The following is a 16,316-nucleotide window of genomic DNA, read 5'->3' on the forward strand; positions in this document are numbered from 1 at the left end:
TGGATCATCAGCTCTTTGTGGGCTACGTTGGGAAGATGAAAAGCAAGGCTGTGTACAAGCGGACTCTCTCAAGGTGGATTATCTTGTGCATCAAGATTTGCTACGCCTTGGCCAAGAAGGACCCTCCTGAAGGTAGAGCTCATTCCACTAGAGCTAAGTCTGCTTCTTCTGCTTTGGCTAGAGGTGTTCCTGTTATTGATATTTGTAAAGCAGCAACTTGAGCCTCCCTCCATACTTTTGCAAAGCATTACTGCTTAGATTCGGAGGTTAGGAGGGATGGCCATTTTGCTCGATCTGTTTTGCAAGATTTTTTGGTCTAGTCAGGTGGACACCCTCCTCCGGGAGAGGTACGGCTTTGAGATTCTATTCAGAAGGTAAGGAATCCACAGGCAGAAGTATCCATCAGAAGAACAAGTTACTTACCTTCAGTAATGCTTTTTCTGGTGGATTCAGGATCTGCCTGTGGATTCCTCACTGTCCCACCCACCTCCCTGTTGTCCACCTGTTTCTACCAAAAAGATGCTTTAACTGTTTAACATGAGTGTTTTTTAAATATGTCTTAATCATGCTTATGTTTTAATAGTGGGAAATGCTTGGTCTATTGCTTTCTCTCTATATGCTTTTATTAGTTTTGTAATTGTGTATATATATTTTGTATACTACCTATACATGTGAAAATGTGTCGGTCCACCCGTTTGCCTTGGTGGCGCGGAAACAAAATGGGTGGTACTGACGTCAGCACGCCGACGAGGTCTTCTTATGGTTCTGATGATGTCATTCGGAGTCGCGAGCAGAGCCGTGCTATTATGACGTCCTCGACGACGTGGGAGAGCTAGGAAAGAATTTCCGCGGAATACTGGCGCAGGGGGGGTATTCATTCAGAAGGTGAGGAATCCACAGGCAGATACTGTATCCACCAGAAAAAGCGTTACCGGAGGTAAGTAACTTGTTCTTCCAGGACCATCCAGGTCGGGGTGGGCGCATAAGTGCTTGGAGGGTGCACAGTACGCCGGAGCCAGGCCATATTCCATATTGGCCGACATGCTGCCATCCTCTCCATGTTGAACCAGTGTTTCCTACTTTCCCAGACCACCCACTCCAAGATCTATCGGAGATGGGCCACCCAATAGTATTCCAGGAGTTGGGAAATGCGAAACCCCCCTTCCTCTGGGAAGCATTAAGGCCTTATTAGAGATGTGTGGTGTTTTACCTGCCTAGATTAAGACCTGAATGTTGCTTTGTAGCAGAGTTATGTCTTGTGAGGAAATGGGTGTAGGGAATGTTTGAAACAAATACAGGTCCCTGAGGAGGATGTTCATTTAAACCACATTTATGCGGCCAAGGCAGGAGAGGTCGAGTGGCCCTCACGTTCGCATGTAATCAAGAACGTTGGCACGTGATGTTAAGCCCTGGGTTATTAATGCAATGTTGAGCCCTTTGAAATAGAGTGGACGTTGCCAAAGGTGCGGCGCCTGCATACGGGATTGTAATATTTAGGATGTGTGATTTTGCAAGTTTGATCTTCAGCCTGACACCTTTTTAAATTCCTCCAGGAGAGGGATAAGGGATGTCAAGGATTGTGCTGGGTTGATCAGTGCAAGTAGGATGTCGCCTTTATACCCTGGTCTTGCCAAATCCTAATGGCCAGGATCTTGATGAGAAGGGCAAAAAGGAGGGGGGACTGTGGGCATCCTTGCCAGTTCCCCAGGCCAGGCTTATGTGCTCTGTGGGTTGCCCGTTCACCCAAATTGCTGCCGTGGGGCCAGTATGGGCCGCCAAGATCTTCTGGGTCATGACCTAGGCCAGATTGAGTTTGTGGAGACCTTTCGTGAGAAAGAGACAGTTGATGTGATGAAAGGCTTTCTCCGTGTCTAGGGATAGGAGCAGTGCTGGGATCTATCATTCTGTGTGGCTTTTCTATCAGGTGGGCAAGTCAGCTATTATTGTCAGCACTTTGTGGGTTGTGGACAACCCCCACCTGATCCGGTTCTTTCAAGCCGTGGTAGATGGGGTCTAGTCGCTTCGCCAGAATGTTTGTGTATATTTCGGCATCAACATTTAGGAGTGCTAAAGGCCTTTAGGATGCACATTCAGTCTTGTCCTTGCCAGGTTTAGGGATCAAAGCAATCTCCGCTTCACACATAGTGGGGTTATGGCCTGTACTTACAGAAAAGGAGTTGTAGAGCGCAAGTAGGCCTGTACTAACAGAAAAGGAGTTGTAGATGGTCCTATAAGGGATTCAGAAAGAGATAGATCGAGAGAGAGATTAGGATGAGAGAGAGATTAGGATGAGAGAAAGATTAGGATGAGAGAGATTAGAATGAGAGAGACATTAGGATGAGAGAGAGGGAGATATTAGAGAGATTAGGATGAGGGAGAGATTAGAGAGAGATGGGGGAGAGATTGGGGAGGAGAGAGAGATTGGGGAGGAGAGAGATATTGGGGAGGAGAGAGAGATTGGGGAGGAGAGAGCCCAGCCCGGCCTGGGATTTTGCCCGTTGGCATTGCTTTAATTGCTTGTTATAGCTTTGCAGCATCAATGGGAGCATCAGAAATGTCTGCAAAATGGGTGGGGATGGGCACCACTCACATTGGTCTAGTAAGCGTCGTATGGGTTAGGTTTGTACTGGGACTTGTGAGTATAGTTTCTGCTAGAGTGTCTGAAAGGCATTTTGCTTTTCCTTTTCGTCAACGCCCAGACCCCTGACTCCATTCAAGCCCTCCAAATACGGAGCCAAGTGTGCTGTACTCCAAGTATGTAAGTAAGGATGGTGTCTATTTTATCCCCCTGTTCATAGAATTTCTGGTCCTGTAGAGTTTCATCCGGCTTTGTGTTATCACCAGTTTGCATTTAAGGAGTTTCGAGGGTTGTTGCTTGTGTTGGGCCTTCAAATCATTTATCCCTTTCGTTAAGGAGTCCTCAACTAATCTGGCCTCCCTGGCCCTTCCCCTCTCTATGCTAAATGTAATGCCCTGAACGGCAGACTTGAAAGCGTCCCAGCGAGTGTGGCTTGACTCTTCTGGGGTACAGTTTGCTCAAGATAGTCACTTATGATGTGCTTTATATCCGCTGTGTTTACTGGGTCCCTGAGAATGTAGGGTTTGAGATGCCATGATGGATGAGGGTCTCGCCTCCACATGAACTCAATGTGGACGTGGTACAAATTCCGCTGAACTTAGTGCGGGGAGGAAAGCATAATTAAAATGTAATCTATGTGCAAGTAGAAGGAATGGATGTGGGATTATAATGAATAGTCTCTGGAGTCTAGGTGGCGGTACTGCCACACGTCAACGAGGCTCAATTCAGTGATCACCTTCTTTAGTAGGGCATACATGGCCCCCATGCCCTGGAAGGTGTTCGTGTTCCTGTCCTTGTTGGTATTCCAGGCTAGGTTGAAGTCCACCCCACCCCCCAACAATAATGTCCCCCGCACCTCTCAGGTGTTGTTGCAGTGTGGTATGCAGGAATGCATCTTGAAAAGATTTGGGGGCATAGACATTAAGCAGTGTGAAAGGTGTTGTGCTTGCCCGGCAAATGGTAATTGTAATAAATCTGCCCCCAGGGTCCCGTGTCAGAGACATCGGTGCCTCCGATGTGTGGTTTACACATAACCGCCACACCACCCATCTTATCGTGGAGGATACCCAATACTGAAGGGAGTAACCCTTGTGATGCATTCGGCGTTGGTCCACTGGTAGTAAGTGGATCTCTTGCAAGCGGATGATGTTGGGGTCATGCAGTATCAGATAGCGTCAAACTTGGCATGGTTTATTAGGGTAACTGAGACCTCCCGTTAAGTGAGAGTAGCTTAGATGCAGTAGTGAATGCCATGTCTACCCTGGGTCAGGGGGTGTTCAGCGTGTGAGGGAGAAAAGGTCTGCCTCTAAGGAAGGCCAGGGGTCATTGCACAGTGCATGCCCACCCTTCCCACAGTTCTCACCCCCGGGTTGGAGAGAAAAGAGGAGGTTAAAAAAGAAAAAAGGGAATCACTTCGAAAACTGTGCCCAACTGGGGAGCGACCATGTTGTAGGTGGAAGTCCCAAACCCAGCGATGCAGCCCCCCATTGAAGGTAGAGTCAATATTGTGGGGGGCCTTCAGAAGAGTGAGGCAGCCGTTTGTGGCAAGAACAAGAGAGGTGGTGCAAAGCCAGTGACCCTCTTAGGCACCTAAAGTGGAAGGACAAGTATATCGTGGGCATTCAGGTCTCTTCAGAGAAAGAGCTCCCGAAGTAGGTGCCCCCTAAATGGGTGAGTCCTGATTCATCCTAAGCTGATCGGGATATGACACCTACCTTAGCGTCATCTGCTATTTCATGCCTCATATAGTAGGGATTATGTTTGCGAGTAGTGAAATAGGTGAATCGTTGCTCCTTGAAAGATCAGATCTGCTTTGCCTCATGCCGCTGTCAGGATGGTCTCCTTCACCTCAAAGAAGTGAAAGCAGACCAGGACGTCCGGAGAGGCCCCAAAGCAGAGACGTCCGGGGAAATCTTGTGGGTCTGTCCAGTCTGGAGGAGGTAGTGCTGTGTCTCCTCTGATTGTCTGGAGTAGATCTCTGAGAAAGCCGTTGATGCAGATGTTCTGGCGGCTCCTATTTGAGGTCCTCCTGTTTCAGCTGGAGGTCGATGTTTTGCTCCTCCAGCCATTCAATCTTCCCCAGAGTGTCTCTTGGTCTGCGGTGTGAGCCTCCGATTCACACTTCAAGTGGTCCACTCAGTCTCCCAGGTCGGAGCCTCCCTATGGATCTCATGGATGCAGGATTTAAATTCCACCTTGATGGAGCCTATTTCGTAGCGACTTTCAGACAGCAAGCTCTCCATTTACTCTTGGGAGAGTGAAGTGGTTGGAGTAGCGCTGCCCTCTGAAGTCTCTCGCCTGCTGCCTGGCGAGTCCACATTTCCGTGACCGTGTTGTCATTGGTAGCTTTGCCCTTCACCATGATGCCATAGTCTGTATTGTTAATGTGGAAGGGTGTTCAAGTTACTGTCTTTTAAGGTGCAGGCTATAAGCCTAGAGGAACCCAGAACCAGTGGCGTGCGGCATGAGAGGAAGTGTCCATGGCTTCACAGGTCCTTTGGTGGGGTCCCCAGAGGCGAGGCGCCCACAATGCTTACAGGGTGCCTTTAGGGGGGCGCAGAAGACAGTGGGTTGGCTACCCAGAGCAGCCCAAATGCCTTGACTGTCCCGAGAAGCAGAAGTTTGGCCCTGACACTCTCAGTCTCCAACGCAGGCTGTTCATGTGGGGCATAGCAATGCTTCAGTTGAGGCCACCAGTTGTCCATGCTAGATTCCATTTGCTCTACTTATGCTGCTCCCTCAAATCGAGATAAGGATACCGACTTAATTTCTAGAATGCTAATTTCTTTTACATTTTTAGTTTTCAAGTTTTTTATATATATATATATATATATATATATATATATATATATATATATATATATCGAGAGAGCGAATCAGACAATGAGTCAACTAGGCACAATACCGGTTTGGGGTTTACAAGGCGCAAGAAGTAGATTGCCTGCGCCAGGATCGAAGGGCTACACTAAGACCCCAGAGTATCAACAACAAAAGCGCCAACAAGCCAACAGACAGCGCCGTGAGAGAAGGCAATGCCACCGCAAACAGCAACTCAAATACAAGCAACAAAAAATCGTTCACCACGAGAAAATGGATCCGCAAGTAAAGCCTCCACATGCCAGTTCACTATCTAACTCGGTCATTAACCTTACGACTACACCTTTAAGTACATCTGAATTATAAATTTTGTCATTAGGGCTATCATACAGCCCAGTTAGTGACTTTGATTATGCACAAACTCGTATTGACCTCTTCAAATATACTAGAAAGCTAAAATTACGCAAATTCCATCGCCTGAGAGGTAACAAAACTTCTACAGTGGTGAATGTAGAGAATCCTTCCCTGGCTGTTTCACCTGCATTGATGGTTAAAGATCTGCCGTTGTTAATGGACTTACAATCCCTCCACAAGGAGAACACGGGAAGTGAAGAATCAAACATTTTGAGCAAACCTGACATAACCAAATTTAAACCTAAGTCAACATTCACTCCTGTCACACTTCATGATATTTGGACATGGTCACAGTAGTACTAAAGAAACTATGTTCAAACACCAATCGGGTGCGCCATAAGTATAATGCACAAAACAACAAGTGCATTCAATTGATGAAGAAAATTCAGTCCAATGACAACATAATAATAAGACAAGCAGATAAAGGAGGCAACGTAGTACTATGGCCCCGTGACTTATATCTTGAAGTGGCATACAGCCAATTGAATGACCGTCAGTGCTACAAAAAAAGTGACATTAAATGGGTCAAACAATCATGGTATGACTTCTACGCCAAACTGGTAGCTTGGAAAAGTGCGGGCTTATTAAGCCAAGATGAGTTTAAGTTAAAAAAAAAATGACCATCCGGTCTTTCCGGCGATGTACTTCATCCCTAAAGTACATAAAAATATTGAAAAACCGCAAGGCAGGCCCATCATTTCTGCTAAACTCAGTCTCACTGAAAATACTTCCAAGTATGTCGATGCCTTTCTTCAGGAACTTCTTTGCCTTCGTTGGTGCAGGATACTGGGGATTTCCTACAAAAATTGAAACTGGTTGAGTGGCATGAAGAATATTTATTAATGACATTGGATGTTACTTCCTTGTATACGTGAATACACCATCAGAATGGCATCAAGGCAATAGAACACTTTTTGGGTACCAGGCCTATGCAATTTTACAATCATAACAAAATGCTATTATCCATGATTGTGACTTGCCTTAACAACAATTTCCTCACGTTCTCAGGTCAGATATTTCAACAGATCAGAGGTGTTGCCATGGGGGCTTGCTTCTCCCAAAGTTATGCTTGCCTTCACATGGGGCTTTGGGAGGAGCAAGTCCTCCGTGGCGGACAGGCTCAGTTATTTTCAGACAGTGTGGTACACTGGTTCAGATACATCGACAATGTGTTTTTAATCTGGAAAGGGTCTAACCAGCAGGCCCTCCATTTCATCGATGTTATCAATGACAATTGTATCAATCTACATTTTATGGGTAATACCAGCAGTACTAGGATATGTTTCTTAGATGTAGAAGTCTTCATTTAGAATAACAAATTGGAGACTAAACTTTTTAGAAAATCTACTGCAGGTAACACTGTACTACATGCCACCAGCCACCACCCTGGTCATCTTATACGCAGCATTCTCTTTGGGGAAATGTTGTGCATAAGATGTATCTGCAGCACCCAGGTAGAATGCAACTTAGCTCAAGAGTCCAGTAAAGAAAGGTTCTTGGCCAGAGGATATTCGCAACAATTGGTGAACAAAGCCATAAGTAAGGCTAATGGCAAAATTATGAATGTGGATTTAAAAAACAAACAACCTAAGACAGATACTCAAGCTAATGAGGATCAGTCAGTTACTAGACTAATACTAACATTCAATAGGCAGCACCAGGCTCTACGCAAAATTCTTAGAAAAAATTGGATCCTGGTTCGTAATGACCCCGTCATTGGCAGTTTGATGCCTGCTATCCCAGACATCGCTTTTCGTAAAGCTAGATCCATGAGTGATGCCTTGGTTCATAGTAGCCCCGAACTGTTGATCAATAAATCTTGGATCAACAGCAGAAAGGGATTTATCAAATACACGACCTGTAAAGCTTGCAGGCAGGGCATCAATAAAACATCTTTTTCTATCCCGTTTAAAGATACTCCTGTTTCCATTTCAAAATTGCTCACCTGCAAGACTGACTTTGCAGTTTATGTGCTGGAGTGTCCATGTGGCCTGCAATATGTTGGTAGTACCAAGTTGCAGGTCCACAAGAGGATACTCCAGCACATAAGAGCAATTAAAAGCAACCATGCTACTTATCCAGTGGCACGTCATTTTAAGGAGTTCCATAACAACAACTCGGAGCTCCTTAGATACTTTGCTATCGATTCTGTAATGCCACTGAGAAGAGGCGGCGACCGTGAAGCCCGCCTTCGCGCTTTGGAAACTCGATACATCCTAATCTTAGATACTAAGACCCCTAATGGTCTTAATGCCAGTGAGGATTTTCATACATGCCTATAATATAGTCTGCCCAAACCATATGAATTTTCAGCATAGCGTTTGTTTTTTAAGATCTACCTTTAACAACGCAGCCTCCCCTCATGTATTTTTAATATAGGCACACATTTTTTAACACTTAGCTTTTTACACTATCAATTCAACACACGTGAATTTTTTGTGTCACATCATTGACTTGATATATTATTTAGCGTTGGTGAAAGAATTTGTTGAATATTATTATGTGATGCTGTATTCATTCAGGTACTTATAGCTATGCCCAAAAATTGGGGCTAGGTATAATTGCACTATCGATTCTTCTGTTAGATCTTGTTCGATATTTCTTATATGTATTTATTGACATTTAGCAGGGATTTTATAGTAACCGTTTTTATATATTTATGTGTATGTATATTAAACATTTTGTGCATACATACATATATTTATATACATATATATATATATAACATTTTTTTAGCCTTTTTTAGCCAGTCTATTATTGGTTCTAAGTTTGCACCATTGAATTTATATACACACTGGGGTTTTATTTTGAATATATTTCATGATGACAAACACGCAATTTTTGAATGAATATTAATAAGCATGCTCAGAAATTCCCAGATTTACTATGACAATTATTAGTCTGGAGTTTATCAAAGTATATTATGTATCATGCATAACATTTTTTGCATTTTTTTCACAGTCGCAAATTAGATAAGGGTAAAAATGTTTTTATATGTTCATGTGTATTTTACAAAGAGCTGTTGATATCTAAAAACGTTTGAATGACACTCTATGTCTATTGATCATGTGACACATTGAGTTATGCACTTGGCACTTTAAATATTGTTCCGCCTCATGAGCCCGTCATGTGATCAAGGCCTCTTGCAGGCTGAAACGCGTCATGGCGGACAAACGGGTCCACAAATAAAGACTTCACCTTTGCACTGATTCTGGGTCTGCATCGTCTTTAAGCTGAGGATTGCAGTGGCGAATACGTCTATATATATATATATATATATATATATATATATATATATATATACGGACGTGGTCGAAACGCGTCGTCCTTTTCTGCCTGAAATAAACTGCTACACTGATCGAGCGGGCTCGTGTGGATCCTTCTTTTCCTTTGGATTAACATTTGGCGATAGATATATATATATATATATATATATATATATATATATATATATATATATATATATATATATATATATATATATATATATATATATATATATATATATTCACTGAAAAAAACATAGGTTTCAGGGGCGTTATAGTTAGCTGGACATTTCCCTCATACAAAACCCTAGAAATTCCGCCGTTATAGTTAGTTCAGCTAACTATAACTCGTGCCCCCGCAATGCACTGCTGATAGCGTCACATATTACATCACTCATGACATGGTCAGTGACATCACTCATGACATCACTGATGACATCATCCAGTGTCTGTGTCTCTATAAAGTTTAAATATGTTTATTATATATAGGGAAAGGCATATTCAAGAATGAGTGAGTGTATAAGTGTGTGAATGGATGATTTTGTAGGTGCGTGACTGACTATAAGTGAGTCATTAAATGTATCTTACTGAATGCATGAGTTAATGACTAAACTGTGTGAATGACTGTATGCGTCTGTCTGTTGGTGTGTAACCGGATGTATGGTTTTGTGAATAGGTACATGAATGTCTATATAAGTTATTGATTGGTTGTCTGGGTGTCTGAGTATATGTATGGGTACCTGAGTGTTTGTGTGGGTGGGATGTGTGCATAGATTATTAAGGGAGCGCGGAAGCCCGCGCTTCGGGGGTTTTTTTTTTCTTTTTTTTCCCGGCCGGATCCACGCACCCTGCGCGCATTTTGCCGTTTTAAAAACAACAAAAAAAAGGGGGGGGGGCCCCGGGATCCCCTAAGCAACACTAGAGGGTCAGAGTATTTCTACCCTGCCCCCTTTACATCTTTCACACACTTATTTCCCTTACTTAATCAGCCTCGCTTCTACCGAGGCACAAAATGGCTGCCAACAGTTCCTATTTTCGAATGTAGACTGACACTTGACAGCCAATTAGCATTCAGCGCATGATCGGGAGGGTGCGCGCTCGGTTCGCAGAGGGTGCGCGGATCCTCCGAGGCCATAGATATATCTATAATTTTAACTCTAATTTTCTCAGGAACTACTGAACGGATTTACACCATTTATGCAAAAGGCACGAGCCTGAACTGAGGACCTCTTTGCCAAATTTGGTGTAATTCCGTTCAGCAGTTCGGGCTGTAGCTGCGTCAACAGGTCCTATGGGAAATTGCATGGGGAAAACACGTTTTGGGACCCCCCTTTTTTCTCGGCCCCCGCTTGACGAATCACCACGAAACTTTCAGGATAGGAGCGGACCGGAGCTGGCCAAAAGTTTGGAAAATTTTGCCAAGATTCGTCAACCGGCGCCAGACTTATTGCGAATAGAATGTTGCGGATTTCCTATGGAAAATAGGTCCTAACTATAACTACCTATATATATTTTCACTGAAAAAAACATAGATTTTACAGACGTTATAGTTGGGAATTAGCATTTAAAAAACCTTTGAAATTCACTAAAAAACCATAGGTTTCAGGGACGTTATAGTTAGTTGGACATTTGACTCGTATAAAACCAGAGAAATTCGCCCGTTCTAGTTAGTAGAGCTAACTATAACTTGCGCGCCCGCAATGCACTGGTGATGACGTCACATATTACATCACTCATGACATGGTCACTGACATCATTGATGACATCTCAAATGACATCACTGATTACATCATCCAGTGAATGTATGTTTCTGTAAAGTTTAAATATTTTTCATATATATCTATGCCAAGGTGTATTGAAGAATGAGTGAATTTACAAGTGCCAGAATGGATTATTTAGTAGGTGCGTGACTGACTGTATAAGTGAGTGATTGAACGTGTCTTACTGAATGCATGGGTTAGTGACTAAACTGTGTGAAAGTCTGTATTAATCTCTCACTTGGTGTATAAGCGGCTGCATGGGTTGGTGAGTAGCTACATGTGTGTCTATATGGGTTATTGATTTGTTGTCTGAGTATCTGTATGAGTGCCTGAGTGTCTGTGTGGGTGGGTGGATGTGTGACTGTGCATAGATGTCTGAGCGGGTGATTCACTGGTTGTATGGATTCAAAAGTGCATCTGGGAAAGGCTGTATGGGTGAGTTAGTGTCTGTATGGGTGAGTTTGTGTGTGTATGGGTGTGTTGGTGAGTGAATGAATGTCTCAGTGGTATATGTGTGAGTAACTACATATGTTTTAAGGCAGTATATGCGAGTGTTGGAGTATATAAATGACTATACGTGAGAGCAAGTTATTTGAAGAGTGGGTGTATAAAAGAGTGTCCGCTTGTATCAGTGATTGTATAAGACAGTAAGTATGTGTTAGTATCTGCATAAATAAGTGATGTGTGTGTATAAATAACGCAGTTGGTGTGTATAACTGTATACATGAGTAAATGGGTATGTGATTGATTCTTTGCATGACTGACTAGGTGTGTGAGTAACTATGGATGAGTGGCGGAGTGTGACTGTATGTATAGGTGTACGAGTGCATATTATAGTACTGTATTGATGAGTAACTGCATGTATAAGTGAGTGGATGTGAGTGTAGACCTAAGAAATAGTGGGTGGTATGTAGTATCTGGCATTGTTGTGTGTATGGTTTCAAAAATAGTAGTCTGTATTTTAGAGTGCTTGTATCAAAGTTTATATTAGGCCATCAGTATGTGCATCAGATTATGACGTGGATGATGTCATCAGTGATGTCACTGACCGTGTCATGAGTGATGTAATATGTGACGTCACCACCAGTGCATTGCGGGCATGCGAGTTATAGTTAGCTCAACTAACTTTAACGGGCAAATTTCTCTGGTTTTATATGAGTCAAATGTCCAACTAACTAGAACGTCCCTGAAGCCTATGGCTTTTTAGTGAATTTCAAAGGTTTTTTAAATGCTAATTTCATATTTGAAAATGTATAAAACCTATATTTTTTTTTTTATATTTTGGAACTCTATTATCCTTTTTTTAAATTCATTTTAAAAATTATGTAATGTTTTATATCTTCAAAAAAAGTATGTATATCTTTTTTTTGTTGTTGAGAAAACTGAAGTCCTGTACCGGTAGTGTACCAAGCTCCATCAGCACGCGAATCCGATCTGCCTTATTGCGAAACTCGTAAATGATGCGTATTTCGTATCCGTATCATATACGTATGTGGCCGCGCCAGCTGCTACTTTGGTATGCTACGGGTACGCAGTACCAAGCCTCGCGTTAAGTCATGTACGTATGGGGTCGCGGCCGCTGCGCATTGCGTATGCGACGAGTGCACGCTGCCAGGCCCTGTGTTACGTCATAGACGTATGGTGTCGCGCCGGGTACGCTATTCCCTCATTTTTTTTTGTCTCAAATCTATATCTAAATAAGTTTAAAGTGTATATGAGAACAAGCGATAATCTAAATTATTTTAAACATTTATATATTTCTAACTGTAATAAACTTATGGTAAACATATTTTCTCAAAATCGCGTCGGGTGCGGCCTCCTTGCGCGCTCGGTGATTGCCATGTGACCTTCAAGAAAAGCATTTGATTGGTTCATAACATTTCCCATTGTAACAGTTGGAGGACTCCACCCATTTTAGTCATTCTCTCTACAGCGTTTGATGAGACTTTTTGCTATGTACATCTGACACTACACACATCATGCAACCATCATCTTCATTAATATTCATGCTCTGTAAAGTAGCCTTCCACCAGTGATAGCCATGCACCTAAAAGTTACATACCCAAAGTTTTCCCCACTGCCAGAGGTAACATGGTTGCATACGCTGTCCACAGCACAATGTAATGTGGTACGGCCCAGGGGCAGTATCATGCATAGATAATGAACACACGGACACAGATAGATAGTGGAAGTGGGTACGGGCACGTGCGCTCGACTCCTTTTTATTACCAGGTCCATATCCAGTGACGTCTGTGCTGAATGCGTGTGGGGTGAGTGTAAACCAGCCCTCAGGGAATGGTTGCTACTAGCATCAACTACAACAGTAATCATTGGATCACACACAGAGATTCAATAATAAAAGCATCAATAGTTTGTGCTGCAGTAAGGTAGGGACACTAGATGTGAAATAATACACAAAAGATTCTATCGTAAAAGAACCATAACTTGTGGTAAACTGAGATACAGGGAGTAGATCTGAAATAATACACAAAAAGATTGTATCATAAAGGGTCCATCAGGCCTAGTGCACTCAGATAGCCACATCAAAAGCATTCAGCATGTGCACAGCCAGCGATGATGCATGCTGCGGGCGGGCCGTACTAGGAACAATGTCTGTTGCCTACAGGACTGCCTCATCTGCAATAGCGACTCGATCTGAATTGTAAACACTGCTGTCTGCAGTGTAGGCCAGAGAGCGGTCAGCAAGGGCTCACAGCCACGTGGTGTTGACTTGAGCTGCCCAGTTTGTCATACGCGAAGCAACAAAAACCGTGTGCGGACCCTGCTATGATGCGTATGCGTGGTGCGGACAGAGCGCACTGGAGCAATGTCTTTTGCCTACAGGACTGCGTCATCTACAATAGCGACTCGATCTGAATTGTGAACACTGTCTGCAGTGTAAATTGAAAGCAGTAGTCAGCACAGTCATCCATGAATACTTTTTCTCACTTCCTCTTCACAAAATACAACAACATAAATTACAAAAAACTCTGCAATAAATAAATCAAAACAATTCGGATTGCGATCTCTGCTGTCCACAGTGTAGACTGTTATTCAGTGTTCTTTTCCACTACCAAGAAGAATTTGGTCATTGTACTAAACCTATAACTCATCTAAAAAAAGTTATTCAAGCAAGTATACTAAAAGGATATTGTGTATATTTCAATAGACGTTGTAGTTAGTTGCCTACTGGATTATGTAATTAAATAATCACCACTCGATCTGAATTGTGAGCCCTGCTGACCGCAGTGTAGGCCAGAGGCAGTGGTCATTAACGCCTCACAGCCACGTGCCGTTGGATTCGAAAGCACGGAGTTGGTTGCACCTGATCGGAGGGGGTACACAAAAATCATCAGACTTTAACTTCTGACATCCTCAATCACAGAATCAAGACCCTGTTGCACTGTTCCGACCTGCTGTACCGCGGTGTATTCCAGCAACTGCAGTCAGCCAAGCCCAATAATCATGTGCAGCAGTTAGCTACGGAAGCACAGAGTCTGGTGCACCTCAACAAAGGGAGTTCTGTGAAAAACAAGCAGCAGGTAATATCAGACATTGTCCATTCTGGGATCAAGGCACCATTCCACTGTTGGGACCTAGAGTTGGCTGCACCTGGTTGAAGGGAGTACCTTCATATCCACTCTCAGATGCAGTTCTAACATTGTCCATTGTGGGATCAAGACACCGTTCCACTGTTGGTACCTGTTGGACTACTGTGTTAGTAGTATACATAGCACACCACGGTGCTGGGCCTCAGGCTGGGAGCTGTCTGCTTGTGTCGCCGTAGCCAGCGTTGATCTCAGGAGCCTTCCCAGCTCGCAGACCTCAGCCCAGGAGCTTCCGCCGGCATGTGGTGGGCCCTCTTTCACATACAGCGGTGTCAAAAGGTGATCTGTGGGGCATATGTGCGTCGCAGCAGCCATGACGGTTTCTGGTTACCAGCAGGCTGAGAGCATTATTCCCGCAGCCACCTTTGCTCACCGCGTCAGCCTCGTGGCGGTGTAAGCTGCGCAGACCTGACAGACATGTTCGCCATTCCGGAAGAGAACCACACCCAGAGAAACGTGCCTTTTATTGGCAGGACATTTAGTCTTGGTCACTTTTCTTGATTGTTCGCTACAGAAAATCCCGCTCTCTGCACTGCTCATTGTTGCACTGAAATTGCCGACTATAGTTTAATCTTTTTTAATCAAATTTCGGTTTTAACTATATTGCGCTATTTTTGGTTGTGTTTTTAAAAACGCTGATCATTTCCACTGTTTTTTTAACTGTCCAATCTCACCTCTCAGCCTGAATCCTCCCAAATAACTGCCAGCAGCTCAGCGCTCGGCCCATGCGGTACCCGGATGTTAGACGGGACCGCACTGCAGTGGAGTTGACGCTCTAGTCTTTCTGCCTGCCACCACTATATCTAACACGCTGGAGCGATTGCGCAGCGGGCGCGTGCAGCCGGCGTGCCAAAGGCAAGCCCGTCTGCGCCCGGAGCTCGACCAGCGCCAGAACCCCTGGTCAAATCGGACCCCATACATACGGTAGGCAAAAACTGCTTGACCTACAAGGAAACGTGTTCTTCTCACAATATGCTCCCTCAAAATGTTGCTGGGATAGAGGCTCGATGCATATACTGCTCTTTTAGAATCAATTCCAAATCCTGCTTGGCCCCTACGTCCATAAACAAACCAGGGAAAGGGTGGGATGCTAAGGAGCCTGCCACTGGTAGAAACGGTAAAAATGTAAGTACACGCACAGGACATATAAGGACCCTAAGGAAACATCTATGGAGCATGCCAAGTGCCTGTTGCTTAATGCCCGCTCTGTAGTCAAGCACAAACATGAGCTGGAAGATTTAATCCAACTCTCTACACCAGATCTAATTTTTGTAACCGAAACTTGGACAGATATCACATCTGCGCCAGACTGGAACATTGCTATACCAGCAGGGTATGCCTTCTTCTCACTGGATAGAGTGATAGGTAAAGGGGGGGGGGGGCATGGCGATTATTTATTGCGATCATTTTAAAGTACATGTGGAGACGATCTCTGCTCTGCCCGCAGAAGCATTGCATTTTCGCATAAAGTTAAATAACCTTCAGATTTTTCAGGGGATACTGATTTACCGTCCACCCGGCACCAAAGCAGCTTTTTCCCAAGCTCTCCTGACGCTCTTGGAATCATATACGGACTCTCATTCCCTCACAATTCTTGGGGATTTCAACTACCATCTAGAATCTAAAAACAACACAGATACACAGATACAACCAGGCTGCTAGACATTCTTGAGGCTTTTAGCCTCAACCAAATTATAACTGAACCCACTCATCAGGCAGGACACACGTTAGATGGGATTTTTACAAGCAGCCCTGACATCACCCTGACTAGCCTGTTAGCCCTGCCATGGACAGACCATAAGGCCATATATTTCAACCTTAAAGCCATGCAGTTACATCCTAGTGCACAGGCTAAACCATCCAAGGTATTAAT

The 16,316-nt window shown here is 43.8% G+C and overlaps 1 protein-coding gene across 4 annotated transcripts in view; it reads left to right on the forward strand.

Moving 5' to 3' along the window:
* Positions 1–16,316, forward strand: part of LOC146871954 (microtubule-associated protein tau-like) — a 1,902,682-nt gene that overhangs the window by 1,300,679 nt on the left and 585,687 nt on the right. The gene's annotated exons all lie outside the window — the stretch shown is intronic.

This window comes from Triturus cristatus, chromosome 1_1, assembly GCF_964204655.1.
Source record: "Triturus cristatus chromosome 1_1, aTriCri1.1, whole genome shotgun sequence".
Classification (NCBI taxonomy): Eukaryota; Metazoa; Chordata; class Amphibia; order Caudata; family Salamandridae; genus Triturus; species Triturus cristatus.